The sequence below is a fragment of the Macaca nemestrina genome, chromosome 3 (assembly GCF_043159975.1).
Source record: "Macaca nemestrina isolate mMacNem1 chromosome 3, mMacNem.hap1, whole genome shotgun sequence".
NCBI classification, from domain to species: domain Eukaryota; kingdom Metazoa; phylum Chordata; class Mammalia; order Primates; family Cercopithecidae; genus Macaca; species Macaca nemestrina.
In genome coordinates, this window is record NC_092127.1 from 65,969,460 (window position 1) to 65,992,571 (window position 23,112).

Here is a 23,112-nt window from a genome sequence, read left to right on the forward strand (position 1 = left end):
CTTTTAAAAGACATGTTTTCTAGCAAAGGGATGCAAAATCCCCACAACTATCCAAAGGCATTTGAAAGTTTGCCTTCAAAACACAGCATTATTCTATTACACATAAGAAATGAGAAAAAGAAGAAAAGGAAGGGAAGATAACGCTTTTTTTTCTTTTTTTTTTTTTTTTTTTGAGACGGAGTCTTCTTCTGTTGCCAGGCTAGAGTGCAGTGGCATGATCTCGGCTCACTGCAACCTCCACCTCCTGGGTTCAAGCGATCCCCCTGCCTCAGCCTCCTGAGTAGCTGGGACTACAGGCGCCCACCACCACGCCCAGCTAATTTTTTGCATTTTAGTAGTGACGGGGTTTCACCATGTTGGCCAGGATGGTCTCGATCTCTGAACCTCGTGATCCTCCCGCCTCAGCCTGCCAAAGTGCTGAGATTACAGGTGTGAGCCACCGCATCCAGCCAAGATGACATTTTTTTGCAGAGACTTGACCTTATCCACACATGTACTCACACACACATGCACACCTGGCCTAGATCCTGGGTTTGCTTTATTGACAACAAATTAGCACACTGTTTCTCACTATATCCTATCATGAGTATTTATTTGTAAAATCTTAAGAAAAGAAAGCTCCTTTGAGACCAGGGCCTTCACCTTTCATCTTTGTATCTCCAGGACTTGTCACACAGTAGGCTTCATATAATGGAATTAACGAATGAATAACTGAGCATGCTTGGTATCTTAGTAAACAAAGACAGTTGTTTTTCCCCCAAAATCCAAATTTACCAGCACAAAACTGCTTGCTTATATACATCCTGCCAAGGGCTGTTTGCTTGTGGTCCTCCCAATACCTAGGGCACATCAGAAACCTAAAGGCAAGCATAAGCCCAAAGTGATCTAAGGTAGGGAAATAAGATCCTTGGACCAAATTCAGCCCAATGTTTGTATTTTGTAAATTATGTTTTACTGGAACACATTCAGTCAAGTTGTTTTTACATTGTCTATATCTGCTTTCACGTTGAGTAATTGCTACAAACATCATATGGCCCTGTAAGTCTAAAATGTCTCCTACCTGGCCCTTTACAGAAAAAGTTTACCAATGCTTGGTCTAAGGTCATTCACCTTAATGACAATAAGACCAACTCTGCTGGGATTCATCAACTTCCCCCTTACAAACTCCTCGTAGTAGTAGGTCAGCCCATTCATCTAGGACTATCATGCAATTCTGGACTCCATATATTATTGCAAGCAGCTATGGCCAAATACTCCACGGCATTCATGAAATAAACTCAGTGTTATCATCAACCACACAAGCAAACTTTCTTTAACACCCTCCTGTGGTCTGAAATCTAGAGACCTGGTTTTTTGGAAGGGAAATCAGAGAAAGACAGTCCTTGAACTCTGGTGGATGGGATCCCATCAGGTTCTGTTAAGAACTAACATAGCGCAGAGGTTCCAAAATGGCCAAATAGGAACAGCTGCTGTCTACAGCTCCCAGTGTGAGTGATGCAGAAGACAGGTGATTTCTGCATTTCCAACTGACATACCGGGTTCATCTCACTGGGGCTTGTCAGACAGTGGGTGCAGGACAATGGGTGCAGCCCACGGACTGTGAGACAAAGCAGGGTGAGGCATCACCTCACCCAGGAAGGCCAAGGGGGTGGGGAATTCCCTTTCCTAGCCAAGGGAAGCCGTGACAGACAGCACCTGGAAAATCGAGTCACCCATACCCTAATACTGCGCTTTTCCAACGGCCTTAGCAAATGGCACACCAGGAGATTATATCCCGCTCCTGGCTCGGAGGGTCCCATGCCCACAGAGCCTCCCTCACTGCTAGCACAGCATTCTGAGATCTAACTGCAAGGGGCGAGGGGCGCCCACCATTGCTGAGGCTTGAGCAGGTAAACAAAGCGGCCGGAAAGCTCAAACTAGGTGGAGCCCACCGCAGCTCAAGGAGGCCTGCCTGCTTCTGTAGACTCCACCTGTGGGGGCAGGGCATAGCTGAACAAAAGGCAGCAGAAACTTCTGCAGACTTAAACATCCCTGACTGACAGCTTTGAAGAAAGCAGTGGTTCTCTCAGCAAGGAGTTTGAGATCTGAGAATGGACAGGCTGCCTCATCAAGTGGGTCCCTGACCCCCGAGTAGCCTAACTGGGAGACACCTCCCAGTAGGGGCCGACTGACACCTCATATGGCCAGGTGCCCCCTGAGACGAAGCTTCCAGAGGAATGATTGGACAGCAACATTTACCACTCTGCAATATTTGCAGTTCTGCAGCCTCTACTGGTGTCTGGAGTGGACTTCCAGCAAGCTCCAACAGACCTGCAGCTGAGGGTCCTGACTGCTAGAAGGAAAACTAACAAACAGAAAGGACATTCACACCAAAACCCCACCTGTACGTCACCATCATCAAAGACCAAACGTAGTTAAAACCACAAAGATGGGGAGAAAACAGAGCAGAAAAACTGAAGATTCTAAAAATCAGAGCACCTCTTCTCCTCCAAAGGATCACAGCTCCTCACCAGCAACAGAACAAAGGTGGACAAAGAATGACTTTGACGAGTTGGGAGAAGAAGGCTTCAGAAGATCGTTAATAACAAACTTCTCCAAGCTAAAGAAGGATGTTTGAACCCATCACAAAGAAACTAAGTCAAGACCCATCAAGATAGTTAAGACCCATCAGTGTGCTGTATTCAGGAGACTCATCTCACATGCAGAGACACACATAGGCTCAAAATAAAGGGATGGAGGAAGATCTACCAAGCAAATGAAAAAAAAAAAAAAAAAAAAAAAAAAGCAGGGTTTGCAATCCTAGTCTCTGATGAAACAGACTTTAAACCAACAAAGATCAGAAGAGACAAAGAAGGCCATTACATAATGGTAAAGGGATCAATTCAACAAGAAGAACTAACTATGCTAAATATATATGCACCCAATACAGGAGCACCCAGATTCATAAAGCAAGTCCTTAGAGACTTACAAAGAGACTTAGACTCCCACACAATAAAAATGGGAGACTTTAACACCCCACTATCAACATTAGACAGATCAACGAGACAGAAAGTTAACAAGGATATCCAGGAATTGAACTCAGCTCTGCACTAAGCAGACCTAATAGACATCTACAGAACTCTCCACCCCAAATCAACAGAATATACAATCTTTTCAGTACCACATCACACTTATTCCAAAATTGACCACATGGTTAGAAGTAAAGCACTCCTCAGCAAATGTAAAGGAACAGAAATGATAACAAACTGTCTCTCAGACCACAGTGCAATCAAACTAGAACTCCGGATTAAGAAACACTCTCAAAACTGCCCAACTACATGGAAACTGAACAACCTGCTCCTGAATGACTACTGGGTACATAACGAAATGAAGGCAGAAATAAAGATGTTCTTTGAAACCAATGAGAACAAAGATACAACATACCAGAATTTCTTGGACACATTTAAAGCAGTGTGTAGAGGGAAATTTATAGCACCAAATGCCCACAAGAGAAAGCTGAAAAGATCTAAAGTTGACACCCTAACATCACAATTAAAAGAACTAGAGAAGCAAGAGCAAACACATCCAAAAGCTAGCAGAAGGCAAGAAATAACTAAGATCAGAGCAGAACTGAAGGAGACAGAGACATGAAAAACCCTTCAAAAAAATCAATGAATACAGGAGCTGGTTTTTTGAAAAGATCAACAAACTTGATAGACTGCTAGCAAGACTAATAAAGAAGAAAAGAGAGAAGAATCAAATAGACGCAATAAAAATTGATAAAGGGGATATCACCACCAATCCCACAGAGGTACAAATTACCATCAGATAATACTATAAACACCTCTATGCCAATAAACTAGAAAATCTAGAAGAAACTGATAAATTCCTGGACCCATACACCCTCCCAAGACTAAACCAGGAAGAAGTTGAATCCCTGAATAGACCAATAACAGGCTCTGAAATTGAGGCAATAATTAAGAGCCTACCAACCAAAAAAAGTCCAGGACCATACGAATTCACAGCTGAATTCTACCAGAGGTACAAAGAGGAGCTGTTACCATTCCTTCTGAAACTATTCCAATCAATAGAAAAAGAGGGAATCCTCCCTAACTCATTTTATGAGGCCAACATCATTCTGATAGCAAAGCCTGGCAGAGACACAACCAAAAAAGACAATTTTAAAGCAATATCCCTGATGAACATTGATGTAAAAATCCTCAATAAAACACTAGCAAACTGAATCCAGCAGCACATCAAAAAGCTTATCCACCGTGATCAAGTGGGCTTCATCCCTGGGATGCAAGGTTGGTTCAACATATGCAAATCAATAAATGTAATCCATCATACAAACAGAACCAAACACAAAAACCACATGATTATCTCAATAGATGCAGAAAAGGCCTTTGACAAAAGTTTTGTAATAATGAACTCAAAAGGAATATATAATCTTCAGATCACTAGAAGACAGGTTTTAGTGGGAAAATGTGAGTATTTTTAGGAATCATACAGGAACAAATGGTCATCAAAAGGAGACCCAAGACCCAAAAATTTCAGAACAAGATGACTACACGAGATGTGGCCATTTTCACCCCATACTTATGAAATAATTCCAGAGATTGTTATGCTGTAATCTGCATTCTTTTATTTTCTTTGTTTCCTAGCCACCTTCTTTCCTCTTTTGCTCATCTAAAGTTATATTTTACTATGTTACTTCTACATTATCTTTAGGGCTGCTATTCTCAATGTTGCTTTTCACATGCACAGTCATTTTATAAGTCCAATATGTGACTATCATTTACTTATTAGCTGGAAAATCAATGTGGGGTTTGCACATTTTCACTTGAGAGTCATCTAGCTTCCCTTGGTACCAGTTCCCTGTAGTGAATCAGTTAGTTTCTTGGGTAACTGGATTCAACTCTTAGGTTATTTTTTTTTAAGTTAGAAAATGCACAACAGGTCAGCCCAGACGGTAATCTTACCCACAGCATCACATCATACCTAGAAAAGAAGATTCCTGTCTCCACCAAAAGAATATTCTAGAATCTTTTGAGGGTGAAAGCTTTTATATCCAAATGTTCACAGAAATAGAAATTAAAAGAGAACTGGAAAATGGATGGTATGTATTTGGAGGCTGTATCATTTTCACATATCATGTAAATAAACATACTTTACTTTTGCTTTATATCTACCAAATAATTTCAGCAATACAAATGTCATTGCCTGGTGATACATCATTCTTGATGAGGAGCACCAAATGTTAAAACACTATTTGATAACTGCATGGGAGTATTTGATAACCACATAGGGACCAAAATCAAATCACTGGGTAGTCCCCAGTCACTGGTATTGAATTTATTGAATAAAAATCAATAGGCCCCTACTAAAAATTAAACAAGGATTGTAATCTTGGTAAATGGATTCCTACCTTTAACATGATCTCTGACATCACCTAGAGTCCATTTTGCCCCATGAGTTTCCCCTCAAGGAAAAAGAGATCATTAGAAAACTTAATTTAAGAAGAAGAAAAACTGAACCTAACTATTCAGGAAGATTTGTGAATTAATTCCTTGTCTCCTCAAACCTCTTCTCTTGATGCTTTACAAAAGGACTAGACAGCAGGCAGGATCCTACAGACCATAGTTCAGGGAAGAGAGTTAAACAATGCCACCAAGTCTATAGAATTTCTTACATGAGAGATTCATGAAATCGGACAGGCAGTGGTTCAGAACAGAGATACTGTAGACCAGGGTCCCCAGTCCCTAGGCCAGGGACCAACACTGGTCCATGGTCTGTTAGGAACCAGGCCACACAGCAGGAGGTGAACAGCAGGCAAGGGGGCATTACTACCTGAGCTCCACCTCCTCCTCCAGCAGCATTAGATTCTCATTGGAGCACAAACCCTATTGTGAAACTGTGCATGTGAAGGATCTAGGTTGCACACTCATGAGAATCTAATGCCTGATGATCTGAGGTGAAAGAGATTCATCCCAAAATCACCCCTCACCACTGTTGTCCATGGAAAAACTGTCTTCCATGAAACCAGTGCCTGGTGCCAAAACGGTTGGGGATCATTGCTGTAGACAGAATGTCAAGCTACAAAGGGTGAACATATGCTGTTTTAGGTTAAGAATGTTGCTCTCACATCCCAGCAGATTTCTCTGGAATCTCTAAAAAAAAAATCCGAGAAGCAACCAAAGAAATCATAAACTTGGTTAATATGGCTAATAACCACATACAGTATTTGTTTTATCATTACCTTACTATTCCAAGAAACTATAGCCCAGTAAGATAAAAGTTACAAATTACTAATCTTCCCAGGAACTTTCCAAGAACTGCATTAAATTAATATTGCTTGTTCAACTCTTCTATACATAGTACGAAATTGTAGTTTACCTCCCAAGACTCTGAATTTCCTCACCTCACTAGCAAGGTCCTAGCCTTGCTGTTTACACCCACCTTACTCAACCTTAATCAAGCCTCCACGATGAAAACCCACCTCATACTAGACCCCAAACCTCCTAAGAATCCCAACTTTGCCATCCTCATTCCAAGACTAAGACTTTGTCAAGGCAGTTCCTTACGAAGGTAAGAATAAACTCAGCTTTCATAAACAACAGATTGTTTTGGTGATATTTTTGAAGAGCTAGAATTCAAAACTATTAATATTCCAGTTCTTCTAGTTTAGTAGATAGCCAAAGGAAGAATATCCACAAAGCCATAGCTTTCTTGAAGTTCGGAGTAGGAGAGGTTATGGGAAGCTTACTTCTGGTACCACCACCATTTGTAACTGTTTCTTCTACCTTCATTTCTGTCACTTTGTGCAAATAAGTTGTCCTGCTTCATTCTCTCTGCTATCTAATCAAGGGTTTTAAATACCATTTCCCTCTGATCTTCTTTCCATGGATAATCACACACTCACACAACTGCTCAATAGGTATCAGGGGCCTCTTTGATTAGCTCCTTATGCATACCCATTCTTTCTTTCCTATAAATAAAATTTCATTAAATATGGAATACAGAATCTAAAATTGCATTCACTGATAACACTGCTAGCATAAATGAACCAGAAGTATATAGCTTTAAGAGAAGATATTAAAAATTCAAACAGTTGGGAAAACACCAGGAGGCTATTCCCATCCATATTGGCTTAGTGCATTTTACTATTTGAAAGTCTTGATTCTGAAGGCTACTATGTGGAATTAGATGTATCAGTTTATCCTGGACTGTCTTTTCAGTCATCCACCATAGGTATACCTTCCCTAATGTACAGTTCAAGGTTACAGAGTAGTTTTAATTAGTACTTATTAGTTGTATAAATAGAATCAGCTCATGATGGAATAACTAGAACTAGAGTATTATTATAAAAATTGTAAGAGCTTCTAAAGAGTGAGAATGTGTGAAAACCTACTGAAACCCTCTAAATAGAGAGAAAATGAGGGAAAACAATGTTAGAAAAGATCAATTTAAAACCCCACTTTTTATTCCAGCAAAAGAGAAAACATAAGAGTGCACTCAATAAAACAAAGCATATCTTTATTTCTTGATGTATTTGTGATTATTCAGTTGCCACTTACCTTTTACCATATAGATATCTTTAAAGTATGTGGTAAAAGAGGTAGATGGCTAGAACATATATAATTATTGCCAATTGCTATCTTCAAACTTCTAGTTTAAACATGTGTCCAAATAACACAACAATAATTACCTAGTACTTTTCTATTATACTCTAATCACAGATTCCCTGCAAAACTTATAGGCCAAAAAAGAAAGATAAAATAAAATCTTCTTTGAAAACAGCTACTATTCTCCATCCGAAAAGATAATTCTTTCATTCACACCTTTCAAGTTCAATCATCCTTACTTTTCCAACCTTTTCAAGCTCTATCCTAGGAAGTCTGAAAATCAGAAAAATAGTAATCAGGCCCCTAAAGGGATAATTAATGAAAATTAAGATATTTTATTTGAGTTTGAGGATACCAAGACCAAGATACCAAGTTTGAGGATACCTTAATTTCTTACCAGCGCTTGTCCTGGGTCACTAATATGACATATTTATGTTTTAAATTTTTATGAATACCTATATAAACCTAGTGAATAATCAAAGATTCTGGAGAAAAGTAACATATTTGATGCTGCTGCTGCTACTGCAGCTATCATTTGAAAAAAAAAAAAAAAAAAAAAACTTTCCACAACGTAAGTGCTCATTAATAAGGGAATTATTAGCCACAAGTGGTAGCTCATACCTATAATCCCAGCACTTTGGGAGGCCAAGGTGGAAGGATCACTAGAGGCCAAGAATGCAAGACCAGCCTATGCAACATAGCAGAACCCCTGTCTCTACAAACAATGCAAAAATGCCAGGCACAGTGGTGAGCATCTGTAGTCAAGCAACTCAGAAACAGGTAGATCACCTGAGCCCAGGAGTTCAAGGCTGCAGTGAGCTATGATCACACCACTGCACTCCAGCCTGGGCAACAGAGCAAGACTCTGTCTCTTAAAAAAAGGGTCAGGGTAGGCGGAGGCAATTATTGCATGAAATATAGAACACATGCAGCTGTAAAAAGAAATGAGACCAGTCTCTACATATTATTGTCCAGTGATCTCCAGGATACATTTAGTTTTTACAAAGAATTGGGGAGAAATTTTGTGTAGTATATTATGGTTAATATTAGAAGAATTTAAATATATACACATCTTTGCTAATAATAATAAATGAAGGATTAAATCATAAATATTTTTAAATGAATCCTTGGAGTGAGGAAATTGAGTTAAGGAGATAGAGAATCTCAACATCTTTGAATACTTTGTTTTATAGATTTTACTCTTGAACCACATTTATAAATATCTTACATAATTATAAAATTAAACTACATTTCTCAAAAAGATACCTCATTTATCTAAAAATAAAATGAAATAAATATAAACGTGTATCCAGTTGGTGGCAAAACCACACAAGGATGAACTACTTCAAATAAACCTAAAATGCAATAATATGTCTCCATGAGAAGGACCCTAAGGACAAAAATTATGCAAAATCGAAAAAAAAACCTTACACTTTCTCAACAATAAATTTGTTGCTAGCATTGTTGGTATTGTTTATTCTGAAATTACTGTGTATATATTGTGGCATAAAGGAAATGGGTAACTATATTAATGTTATTAAAAATCTAGGTTTTCATCATAAAAACAAAAAAAAAAGTTAAAATCAAAGACAATCCCATTGCCTGAGTTTAAATTGAATGTATCAGAAGAAATTTATGATATCATTTAAAAATTCTATTTCTAGCTGTGTTTTTATCAAGCTAGAACAATTACCAACCCAATAGCAATGATCACCCCAAGTGTCCAGATATGTTCTTGAAATAGACTACTAACTGGAACCAGGGTTTCTTGGACAAATGGCTAATTTTAGACATGAGACGGACCATGTACAAGATGACCCTGGAACAACATAGCTGAAGTCACAACACTGATAGTCACAGGATCATATGAAGAGCACTCAAAAGAAATAGGTTCTCTCTGGCCAAGGTTAGATCAATTTGAGCATCAATAAGAATAACTACAATGAATTGAAATACAAATTACTACTTCATAACAAAAAAAATCTCCTTGGGTCACCTTTGGAGAATATGAGGGAACCAACTCATTATTTGACAACTGATGAATATGGGGAAAAATTAAACTACTTTTCTGCCTGTATTGTGTGAACTGAATCTCATGGCAACAATTCAGTTGATAGGAGGAAGTTTCTCTTTATAAAAATATTTTAATTAATAAAGAAAAAATTATCAAATAATAAGATTATTATTTTTTAGCCATTAATGAATTACTGAGTCAAGAGCTATATTATCCACTATGGTAATCATTAGCCACAAGTGACTATTTAAATTAAAAGTAATTAAAAGTTTTTAAATTAAAAGCCAATTTCTCAGCCACACTGGCCACAATTCACATGCTTAGTAGCCATGTGTGGCTAGTAGCTACCATATTAGATAAAACAGATATAGAATACTTCCATCACCATAGAAATTTCTATTAGTGAGTGCTGCTCTAGAGAGTCTGGAGTACATGATGAACTTCAATTGCTGCCAGACTTTGAGTGATGAAAGTACATAACAGCTTTTTGCAAAAAAAAAAAAAAAAAAAAATCAAACCTGAATAAACTGAAGCCTCTGGATCTAACTACCAATTTACAAGAAATACAAGGGACAGAGGAATGTCTTATATGATGCCACGGGGATCCAGGCAGCAAATTCCAGATTGTGGCATGTTATAAGACACAATACAGAACACAAATGATGCAGTTTTAGCAACAAAAAAGTTGCAAGAAAAAAGTTACATTCCCTAAATCTATTTAAAAAATAAAAATAATTATATTTTTAAAAATTGATAGAGGAGGAATTTATAATTCCATGAGATTTAAGAAACATATCAAACAATTATAATCTATAGCTCTTATTAAAAACCTGTTTCTAACAAACTATAAAATAAATAATGACAAATTTTAAAACAATTGTGGAAATGTAAACACTGACTAGATAATTGGTAACAAAAAACTATTAAGCATAATAATGATATTACGAGGATATTTTAAGCATCCTTCCCTTTTGGGTACTCATTGAAATATTTGCAGATGAAGTGATACAATGCTTGGACTTTGCTTCAAAACGACCTGGATGTGAGACCTTGGGGAAGTAATAAATGAAATAAGATTAGTTATGACTTGTTTGTTGGAGCTAGATAATGGGACATGGAAGTTCATTATATTATTCTTTATATTTTGTATATGTTTGAAATTTTCTGTAGTAAATAAAACCTTCGTTGTATCAATCAATTACAATCCATTGTCATATAAATCTGTTAATGGCAGATGCACTAGCAAGAATATTTAACCATTCTTTATGTGTGATGAAACAATGTATATCTCAAATATTGCTAAAGCTCATTACAACACAAATGTCCATTGTAGAATGCTTAAGTTTTACATAAGATTTTTTTGTCCAAATAACAAATTAAAATTTCATCTTCATTAGAACATTACTCATTTCAAGGGATAACAGTCAGACATCACTCTTAATATGACACCAGTAGGGGGAGATAGATGCTGGATTTCCTCTGGGAATATTTTTTTAAGAAATAATGTATGTTTAATCTGACAGTCTGAATGATTTTAGGTGGAAGGACACTCCCCTGCTGTGTTTTCAATAAGAAGTATGTCTCCATGCTTCATTTTCCAGCCTTTCATTTCCAACAAAGGAATTCTTTGCTCTGAATCATTACAATCCATTTTCCATTCCAAATATATATGGTCAAATTAAAATAATAACACTGTCCAAATTGTTCCTCTGCTTCTCTCTTATCATAGCTCCTCCGTGGACTTTCTAAAAAACATTCAAGTATTAACCCCCAAAATATTAACCCTTCTTAATCTCCCAGGTATAATGCTAATTTAGCACTTGGCTTAAGCTTAAATGCCATTTATTTATACAACCATTTCTTGAATATCTACCATGTGCAGGGCACTATGATCAGGGCTACAGTTATCATGAAGAATAATAACTAGTTCCTAACCTCAAGTAGCTTACAGTTTATTAGGGAACATAGCATAAAGTAGGATAGGATAGGATAGGACAGGACAGGACAGGACAGGACAGGACAGGACAGGACAGGATAGGATAGGATAGGAGAGGAGATACACATGGTAGTATGGGAGCCCCTGGAAAGGCAGCTAACCCATCCCTGGAAAAAGACTTCCCACCGGGCGCGGTGGCTCACGCCTGTAATCCCAGCACTTTGGGAGGCCGAGGCGGGCGGATCACAAGGTCAGGAGATCGAGACCACGGTGAAACCCCGTCTCTACTAAAAATACAAAAAATTAGCCGGGCGCGGTGGCGGGCGCCTGTAGTCCCAGCTACTCAGGAGGCTGAGGCAGGAGAATGGCGTAAACCCAGGAGGCGGAGCTTGCAGTGAGCCGAGATCGCGCCACTGCACTCCAGCCTGGGTGACAGAGCGAGACTCCGTCTCAAAAAAAAAAAAAAAAAAAAAAAGACTTCCCAAGTGGAATATACAACTATGTATTTAATTTATTCTTTAATTTGTTTACTCAACATATACTCATTTTATCCACTCAAACACATATTGAGCACCTTTTTTGAACAAGATATGGTGTTCTGTTGATTCCGATCACCATAAAGTCTTCTTGCTCAAGATATACTATCTGATAGAGCATGCCTACCTGTAATGATGAACAGTTCTAAACACTTCTTTATTTTGTAAAGTTGGCATTTTCAATGTAAATTTCTCTTTCCACCGGAAAGCACCAATGATATTCAAATAGTATTTCAATGTATTTTGTACTAGTTTTTGAAAAATATTTTATGTTGTATCCTTATATGAAGCCAAATAGAAGCTAGTTATACTTTTTCCTTAATGCTTACACAATTTCTTATGCTCTTTAACCAAGTGATTTAAAATATTTTTGTTGTCAAGACTATAATACCACAGAAGAGACTTCTCTTCTGGTGCTCCCACTTCACTAAGCCTGGGTTCATTTACGTGGTCCTCTCATGGCCAGTAAGGGGAAAATTTCTCTTCCTGGACTTACACCTTTTGGCTTATGGCCTTTCATTTCTTCCTGGTCTTCCTAAGTGTCTTTCCCTCCTTCACCCCAGCCACAGTCCAACACATCAAGTTAGCTAAATGTAAACATAAACTTTCTATCTTATGACATCTGTCACAGAATTGTCCCAACTTGTCAACAGTCTTGGGTATTTAAAAAGTTCCACAGGGCCTCCCTTGTACTACTTTTATTTTGTATCCCAAAGAGGCTGCACTTCTTAGAATTCGGACCTAGTCTCACCTCCCTCCTTCCCCAGGTCTAGGCTGATACTTACGCTGAGATTCCAGAATGTGTAAGGGATCTTTACCTGCATAACCCCAGACCTTCTATTTCACTTCGGGTCAGAAGAGTGGCAGAGCAACTGGATGCCTCCTCAGCCACCACCTCAGCTGGCATCTTCCTGAGGTGTCCTTTCAAGAAGTCTCTGATTAGTCTTTAGTTTGCTTTCAGGCATTAAGCCTCATATTGAGTTTTCTTTTCTCCAAAGTGCTTTCTGGATTCTGTTTTCCCCAGGCTCTTCTTCCTCTTTTCTGTTTATAGTCCACCCTTGTTCTGGTGGTACTGCAGCCCTTCCACTGCAGATTATCTCTATCAAGTTATTTGACACTCATCCTCTCCAAATGTCATGTACACGCCCTCTTATCTTCCCACAATTCTGTCCTATGAACTCTGGACCTGGAGGTTTCCATCTCTGATACACGACCTCTGACTTACATCCCAGATGATCTTTCCCCTGCAAAGTTCCAGTAGCTATCTGATGACAAAAGGGGGTGGTTTTCTCACCCAAAGACCATGCCCCTGACCTTTCCCCTTTCTTCCATCTGGCCATTCATCATACCCAGAGCATCTACTGGGAGCTGGATGTGTAGTTTTTTCAAGTGGACCACTATTTTTACTACAATGAAAAATGACTTTTAGGATAAAAACTGTATCCTAAAATGATGAGTGGAGTTGCAAGGATATAGTGTCCTGTTACTTGGCTTTTTGAGGGTTGAGCATCAGCCTCCTCTAAGCCCTCTCTGGGTTAATATCATTTCTTATCACAGGCAACTCTCCTAGCCCTGCCGCTTGGGGGCATCTATCTTCACTGGTTTCTTCTATTTTCACTTGCTGCTGCAGATGGAGTTCTCAGTCCACTCCCTGGAAGTGTTGGGTCCTTCTCTGCCTTGGCCTTAAGGTCACTTGCTCAGCTTCTATCATAACTGTCCTTTGGTCATATGCCCTAGCATCTCAGGAGCATCCCACATTTATTGATTCATTCTTAGTTACTCTGACGTTCTTTGCTGTTCTTTTCAATAGAGGGCTTCCTTTTATTTCCCCAGGATATTCTTCACTTTACATCAGTTCATGGTGGTGCCTCTTCTCCCTCCCTCTCTCTCTTCCCCTCCTCATCCTTCCCCCTCTGAAATTTTATTTTTTCTAAAGCTTCAAGTTTATTTGCAACTCTGATGCCAGCATCCCTAACCTCTTAGGTAAAAAATCACAAGGGTCAAATCAGGCACATTAGTTTGGTGAACTTTCAAACATCCCTCTCTCTGGAATTTTGATCAGGGATCTGACTATACTGTCGTTGTTGTTTTGACCTTAATTACATGTGCACTTTCAAGATTCTGTTTCCATTTTACCGCATCTAGTTCAAAAATCACCATGTTTTGGAGGGAAGCATATTTTGATCAATTTTATATTATTTTATTTAGAATCCCTTTGCTGTATTCTCATTGTTGTGATCTGAGTACCTGATGTAAAAATAGTGCAGTAGTGTATGTTCATTTGGTATGGATGAGGACAAAACCTGGAGTGAATTACCTAAAGGGTCTAAGTCAGCTATGTGACCTAGGTTGCACATCAGAACTACCTGTGGAATCTTCATAAAGTGAAAAAGATATGCCTTTCCCTCCCCTGAGCAATTCTGATTCAGGAACTTGATGGGAAACAGAACTACTCATCTACATGATTCTTGAGATAGTGACATCTATAGCCATAAGGAAGGTACGGTTCCTGGAACTTCATCTCTGTGAAATAATATAAGTGATAAACTTGGCCTTCTGTGATTTCACCTTGCCCTCTTTGCTTCTCTTCATAGAACCAAACTTTATATGGTTTCCTTACTCTTCAGAGCCCCATCTGGATGTTCTAAAGTAACAATAAAAATAATTGTTTAGATGGACTGATACAGTTTAGCTGTGTCCCCACCCAAATCTCATCTTGAATTATAGTTCCCATAATCCCCAGGTGTCATGGAAGGGATCCGGAGGGAGGTAACTTAATCATGGGGTGGTTACCCTCATGCTTGTCATGCTGTTCTCCTGATAGTGAGTGAGTTCTCATGAGATCTGATAGTTTTATAAGGGACTTCCCCCTTCACTCAGCATTCATTCTCTCTCCTGCCAGTCTGTGAAGAGGTGCCTTCTGCCTTAATTCTAAGTTTCCTGAGGTCTCCCCAGTCATGCAGAACTGTGAATCAATCAAACCTCTTTCCTTTATTAACTACCCAGTCTTGAGCAGCTCTTTATAGCAGTGTGAGAGCAGACTAATACAGTAAATTGGTAGCACAGATAGTGAAGTGCTGTTATAAAGATACAAGGGACAGAGGAATGTCTTATATGATGCCATTGGGATCCAGGCAGCAAATGCCAGATTGTGGCACATTATGATAAATGTCCTTTAAGTGCCTAGCATAGTTCCTGTCTTATAGTAGATGGAGATATTATTATTCATTACTGCGATGGTTAATACTGAGTGTCAACTTGATTGGATTGAAGGATACAAAATATTGATCCTGGGTATGTCTGTGAGGGTGTTGCCAATGGTATTGCCAAAAAAATGTGGAAGCAACTTTGGAACTGGGTAATAGGCAGAGGATGGAACAGTTTGGAGGGCTCAGAAGAAGACAGAAAAATGTGGGAAAATTGGGGACATCCTGGAGACTTGGAGGGTTCCGAAGACAGTAAGATGTTGGAAAGTTTGGAACTTCCTAGAGACTTGTTGAATCGCTTTAACCAAAATGCTGACAGTAATATGGACAATAAAGTCCAGGGTGAGGTGGTCTCAGATGGAGATGAGGAACTTGTTGGAAACTGGAGCTACGGTAACTCTTGTTATGCTTTAGCAAAGAGACTGGCAGCACTTTGCCTCTGCCCTAGAGATCTGTGGAACTTTGAGATTGAGAGAGATGATTTAGGGCGTCTGGCAGAAGAAATTTCTAAGTGGCAAAGCATTCAAGAGGAAGCAAAGCATAATAGTTCGGAAAATTTGCAGTCTGATGATGCAATCAAAAAAAAAATTTTCTGGGGAGAAATTCAAGCCTGTTGCAGAAATGTGCATAAGTAATGAGGAGCTGAATGTTAAGACAATGGGGAAAATGTCTCCAGGGCACGTCAGAGACCTTCATGGCAATCCCTCCCATCACAGGCCCAGAGGCCTAGGAGAAAAAAATGGTTTCATGGGCTAGGCCCTGGGCTCCCTGCTGTATCCTGCAAAGCCACAGGAGCAGAGCTGCCCAAGGCCATAGGAGCCCACCTCTTGCATCAGCATGCCCTAGATATGAGACTTGGAGTCAAAGAAGATCATTTTGGAATTTTTAAGGCTTAATGACTGCCCTGTTGGATTTTGGAATTGCATGGGACCCGTAGCCCCTTTGTTTTGGACAATTTCTCCCATTTGGAATGGATGTATTTACTCAATGCCTGTACCCCATTGTATCTAAGAAGTAACTGACTTGCTCCTAATTTTACAGGCTCACAGGTGGAAGGGACTTACCTTGTCTTAGATGAGACTTTGGACTTGGACTTTTGAGTTAATGCTGGAATACTTTGGGGGACTGTTAAAAAGGCATGATTGTGTTTTGAAATGTGAGGACATGAGATTTGAGAGGAGCCAGGGGCAGAATGATATGGTTTGGCTGTGTTCCCACCCAAATCTCATCTTGAATTTTATTTCCCATAATCCCCACATGTCAGAGGAGGGACCCAGTGGGAGGTAATTTAACCATGGGGACAGTTACCATCATGCTGCTCATGCTGTTCTCATGATAGTGAGTGAGTTCTCACAAGATCTGATGGTTTTATAAGGAGCTTATATGTAAAGCTTCACTCAGCACTCATTCTCTTTCCTGCCACCCTGTCAAGAGGTACCTTCTGCCATAATTGTAAATGTCCTGAGGCCTCCCCAGCCATGTAGAACTGTGAGTCAATTAAACCTCTTTCCTTTATAAATTACTCAGTCTTGGGTATTTCTTCATAGCAACATGAGAACAGACTAATACATGGACACATGAGTAAACAACCCAAAACCTTTTTCCAAAGGAAAAGAAAGAGTGGAGGCATTTTGTTATGCTAATTTATCTTCAATAAGGTATGAGAATTTCTTTTTGTACTCAGGATGGCCCTTTGATTTATTTATCATCTAATACTCTTCATAACATGGGGACATCTGAACGAGGATTGAAAAAAGTATTTGAATCTTTAGAAAGAATGGAAACAAAGTTACCAAAGATCTTATTTGTTCACACATTTATTGAATGACCATGTCTTGTCTACTCAATGCCAGGTACTGTTAGTCATTGACATTTTCTACAATCAAATTTAGTAGCCCTTCTTTTTTTTTTTTTTTTTTTTTGAGGAAGAGTCTCCCTCTGTCACCCAGGCTGGAGTGCAGCAGCTCAATCTCTGCTCACTGCAACCTCTGCCTCTCGGGTTCAAGCAATTCTCCTGCCCCAGCTTCCTGAGTAGCTGGAATTACAGGCACGTGCCACCAGACCCGGCTAATCTGTGTGTGTGTGTGTGTATTTTTAGTAGAGACAGGGTTTCAGCATGTTGGTCAGGCTGGTCTTGAACTCCTGACCTCATGATCCACCCACCTTGGCCTCCCAAAGTGCTGGGATTACAGGCGTGAGCCACCATGCCCAGTCCCCTTAATTCATTTTCAAGAGCCTGAGTTCATGAGAGAAAAGGAGAGGGGGAAGCTAGTTTCTTTATGCTTTTGTCAATCCCATTCTCTCTTTATTCTATACCTTATCATTGCCATTTTATTTTCAATTCTTTTCCATTTCCTTTCAAGTCATGTATGCAGTCAGCAAGAGGGGATGAATACCTTTCCTTCTCTGCTAAGAAATAGCAAGGGATCTTGAATAACTTTGCTTCTGATATGCATTAACTGATCCTGTTCTACCTGTTTTTGCTGTTGGATTCCTGTCTGTCAGACATTGCTGATGATTTCTAAGTAATCCATTTGTCCCACAAGTAGGACAAAGTATTCCCTAAAATACTTGAGAAAGTATACAGTAGAGGAGCCTAGAACAACAAATCTGGTTCAATTCTAGCCTCCTGTAACTATCTACATGCCCTGAGGGAAGCTATTTATACCTGAGACTCCATTTACCCCATCTGTATAATGGACATGAAGACCTACATGTATTAGTCCATTATCATGCTGCTGATAAAGACATATCTGAGACTGGGCAATTTACAAAAGAAAGAGGTTTAATTGGACTTACAGTTCCACATGGATGGGGAAGCATCACAATCATGGTGGAAGGCAAGGAGGAGCAAGCCCCATCTTACATGGATGGCAGCAGTCAAGGAGAAAATGAGGAAGAGGTAAAAGTGGAAACGGCTAAAACCAACAGATCTCATGACACTTATTCACTACCATGAGAGCAGTATAGGGGAAACTGCCCCCATGATTCAATTATCTCCCACGGGGTCCCTCCCATGACATGTGGGAATTATGGGAGTACAATTCAAGATGAAATATGGGTGGGGACACAGCCAAACCATATCACCACATAAAGGGTGATAAGTGTTATAAGCAATGTCTTTTAAGTGCCTAGCATAGTTCCTATCTCACACTAGATGGAGATATTATTATTCATTACAGGGATGGTTAATACTGAGTATCAACTTGATTGGATTGAAGGATACAAAGTATTGATCCTGGGCATGTCTGTGAGGGTGTTGCCAAAGGAGATTAACATTTGAGTCAGTGGGCTGGGAAAGGCAGACCCGCCCTTAATCTGGTGAGCACAATCTAATCAGCTGCCAGCGTGGCTAGAATATAAAGCAAGCAGAAAAATGTGAAAAGAGAGCCTGGCCTAGCCTCTCAGTCTACATCTTTTTCCCATCCTGTATGCTTCCTGCCCTCGAACATCAGACTCCAGGTTCTTCAGTTTTGGAACTTGGACTGGCTCTCCTTCCTCCTCAGCTGGCAGACGGCCTATTGTGGGACCTTGTGATCGTGTGAGTTAATACTTAATAAACTCCCATATATAGATATGGAGTTTATGGCAGACTCCTATGTAACCAGCACTAACTGCCATTAAGCTTTAAAAATAAAAGAGTTTTGTCAGTAATATATGAATGGCTTATAAATGAACACTTCAAATAATCCATTACACAATCTCACCACTCAACATCATACTGTCATAGAGCTCTTATTAAGCAAGAGGACATGTCATGTGAAAGACCTGAGATACACTGAACCGTATTACATCCGTACCCTGTTTTGTTTTTACCACTGGACAATTTGTTAGACTAATTTATTTTCTGTTATTACTTGCCATTGTTCCAGGAAAAGGAAAGAAGGAAGAAAGTCTCTTCCTTTGAATGTAAAAGATTTAATTGCAGCTGTGCACGGTAGCTCACGCCTGCAATCCCAGCACTTTGGGAGAATGAGGCGGGTGGATCACAAGGTCAGGAGTTCGAGACCAGCCTGGCCAACATGGTGAAACCCCTTCTCTACTAAAAATACAAAAATTAGCTGGGCGTGGTGGCGGGTGCCTGTAATCCCAGCCACTCAGGAGGCTGAAGCAGGATAATCATTTGAATCTGGGAGGCAGAGGTTGCAGTGAGCTGAGATTGCACCATTGCACTCCAGCCTGAGCAACAGAGTGAAACTCTGTCTCAAAAAAAAAAAATTAATTGCACCTAATTTTGAACAAAAGCATGGAGAAAACATCACTTACCTTCTCAAACTCCATTTTGTACACCCCAATTGATTGAGTGGTCCTTTCCCACCCTCATCCACAGATCACAGAGACACAGTTAGGGCAAAAGAATTCTTCTCTAACAGCAGATCTGCCTGGATACAAAAAAAAAAAAAAGAAAGAAAGAAAGAAACAGGAAATGTTCTAAGTGACTTTCATCCATTTATTTCCAAAGTAAATAATCACAGAAATGGATAGGAAAAAAATTTAGCCTACATTCTTTTACTTAACAACATAGTTCCAGATATAGTCTTCAGTTTTATTTTCATAACAAGTTACGTTCTTAACATGTCACAGTGTATTTCAAGGAAAGCATTCATTTGTCATGGTTCCAAATATTAATGACTCCAATGAAATTGATGTTTCTGTCATTTCTCGTTGTCAACTCTTTCCTCAAGGTCTTCTCTAGCAACAAAATCCCAAAATTCTTTCATTTGAGTCCTTGTGTCTTCTAAAGAGGATCACTGTACGGTATTGTTTGTTCTTAATAGTAGTGATCAGAATGGTAACACTATGCAAAGAGTGCCTGTAGGGCTGGGCTAAATATTTTACTTATTAGTTTATTTAATCCTCCAAACTTCCTGTAAAATAGGTTTTCATTTCTGCATGGCATAAGAGAGATTTTCAAGGAATTAAGAGGCTGGAAGTCACAATTTGGTAAACTCTGGAACTAGTAAAATCTACATCTCTCCCCAACTCCAAAACTCGTATTCTTTATACAGTACTAACCAGAGTAAGAAGGAAAATGTGTAAATAAATTATGCTACTTGACAGTTACAGAACCTAAGCAATTGATAAATGCAAAGTCTGCCAGTAGTGAATCAAGAGCAAAGTCTAAGGGTTGAACCCAAGAAGTCCCAGACATCCAATCCAGAGCCATGTTTGAGTTAACATTCATAATGTTTTGATTTTTATCCAAAATAATTGCCAACATTTAAAACTATGCAGAATTCTCATAAAAAGCAGGACTGAGAACTTCTATTGACAAATCAGAATATCTAGCAACTTGGGCCTCCACATACCCACATGGTAGCAATAAGTGAAGCAAAGTAGCAGATGCCCCTTCGGACAGGACACTCCTCCCATGCACTACAGCCTACTCTCTACTGACTTAGCTTGTGTGCCTGAACCCTCGGGCTTTTGAGTTTGTGGCCCTCCTTTTCTCCATGGCATCCAATGTAGTCAAATTAGAAGGGTAAAATGTTCTCAACTTCATAAATATACACTGTGTCAAAAACTATAAGAAAGGATGTAACTTGTACCTTTTCCTCAATGGTTTCTTCTTGGGGATGACCCAGAGATTGTGAGGGTTTGGAGAATAGCCTAGGGCCTTCAATTAAAATAGTTTTGTCTTTGGTTACTACCGGAATAAACCTGTAAGCAGACAGCTGTTTCATGCCAGCTGAAATTCTAGTCTTGGGTGGGATGGCAGAGGTTTATGACTTCAGATGAGAAACAGGCAGGAACAGATTATATTCTTATGCCAAGTTTCTCTCTTTATTGCCATGGAAGCAAGACGAGCAACGCAGAACGTGGAAAGCTTTGCTAGAGCAGTGTTTCACTCAGACTTTCTGCAAGACATCAGGAGCTGCTCAAGATTTTGCAAACACATTTATGGGAAAATCATGGCTATAGAAAAGCTCCTAAAATTAAAACAGAGCTGGAAAAGAATAAAGATCATTGCATTTGTCTTTAAACTTAGAAGCAGAACCCCTGGGATTTAGCATTCTATAACAACACTGGAAACATTATTAACATTAATAAATAAACATCTGGATTGACTTGCAGTCTAAATTTAAGTGTCCTAAATATTTTGGCTCAATTTTAACTATACTGCTTTTTTCTAAATTCTCAAATGTTTCTTCTGTCCTTAGCTTATACTTCATTTTCTTCTAACTCTTTTAATTCAAATCTTTAAATGGACTTTGTTGTATAAATGTTTAAGCATCAAATGTCTATAAAAAGATATGGAATTGACATTGATTTCAGATTTAATATTTGTACAATGTGGGTTCTTTACATACTTATATGCTTTTAATTGGAATTATATAATCACACCATTTGTTTATCTTTATTTCATATAATGCTTTGTGTTATATACAATTTCAAGAGTGCCAAAATTTACCAACAAAGTTTTAGTTGAGCTAAAATTAAACCTTCATGCTATTATGAAGTGATCTGTTATTTCCATTTTTTAATATAAAATTAGCCAGAGTTAGCCCAATTTGGGATAGTATTAGGGAGAACCCATAAAATATGGTGGCATAAACCACATTAAGCCATAATCATGGCCAAGTTTCACTTGAATTCTCAAATGTATTCAAAAAGCAAGAGTAAAGGTCAGCAAAACACATCTTCACCAAGAAAAGTGCAGTAAAACCAATGCCAAATTAAATGGGCCAGCTACAGAGAATTCTACCCATAAACACAATGCTTATACTTAATCTGTTTCTCACCACCTTCATTTGAGAACGTTGGTCTCAGGTCCCTGGGCTGCTGTTCTGCCTTGAGCTTTTTTGTCATTGCAAGCCAAGGGGTTGCTATGCAAAGTCCCAACGCATGGAACCCGAGTTAATCATTCACAGGCCTTTTTGCCTGAAATAAGATGCTTTTCATTTCCCTTGGCTTATGTGAATAATGAAAAAAGAAAACAAACAAAGGAGATAACTGCACAATGTTAAAAGATAATCCCTTAGCATAACTATTGTCTAGAAGGCTTAGCACCGTAGTCAGGCAAAAATCCAGTCTGCATTCAGTGACTACACTGACATTTATTTATAAGAGATTATGCCGTGACAGAGCTTCAAGTCATTTAGAAATGCTCCCATTCCCCAAGGCCTTCGTTATATTTATATGCAGGAGCCCATATTATTTTTCCTGGTGTTATGGCAACAAGGATTTCAGTGTTTACAGAGCTATCAAGTTCTGACAGGCCAAGCCAGGGACTTTGCATCACTGGCTTGCATTAAAATGGAGCGCGAGACCTGGAGAGCTGAACTGGATCTCTGCTGTCTGAACAACTAATACCTGAGCAGAACAGGGTTAGGAAGCAGGCAAACGGTGCTAATCAACTCACAGAGCCACTTTCCCCCAAGGGAATTTGCCCTCATGATCCTGCGGTTTAAGAAATGTATTACAAAGTACGCTGAACCTAGGAAGTCATATTAAACTCAAAAGAAAAACAAAACTCAAATTCCTACTACAATTTTGCACTCTGTGTGGATGTTTTAAAGCTGTGTTGAATATCGTACGTTAGAGTCCTTTATTAGGCCTCTAGAGTAGAGAAAGCGGAAATGAAAATGCAGTGGGTGAAGAAAGGGCAGAACACATACTCTCTCTGTGCCCACCTTTGGTTTTTAACTACACAATGGAGATCAGCCCAGCTTACGTTCACACCTAATTTAACCACTGCCCAGGGCCCAGTAGTTTCTAGCATACTCCAGCTCTGAAGCTAATGACCGCAGGAAGCTGGTTATGAAAATGTCCCTGAAATATCTGTATCTCACAGACAAAATTATTTTGAGAACTT

General features: G+C 39.2%; 1 long non-coding RNA gene across 6 annotated transcripts in view; it reads right to left on the reverse strand.

Annotated features, from left to right (window-relative positions):
• Positions 1-22,353, reverse strand: part of LOC105486124 (uncharacterized) — a 329,958-nt gene extending 307,605 nt beyond the window's left edge. For all 6 annotated transcript variants that reach the window (XR_011620990.1, XR_011620988.1, XR_011620989.1 and 3 more), the window contains exons 1-2: positions 22,040-22,353; positions 19,563-19,678 (exon numbers count right to left, since the gene is read on the reverse strand). This is a non-coding gene — a long non-coding RNA (uncharacterized lncRNA). The remainder of the gene's footprint in view (positions 1-19,562; positions 19,679-22,039) is intronic.
• Positions 22,354-23,112: the final 759 nt, after the last annotated feature.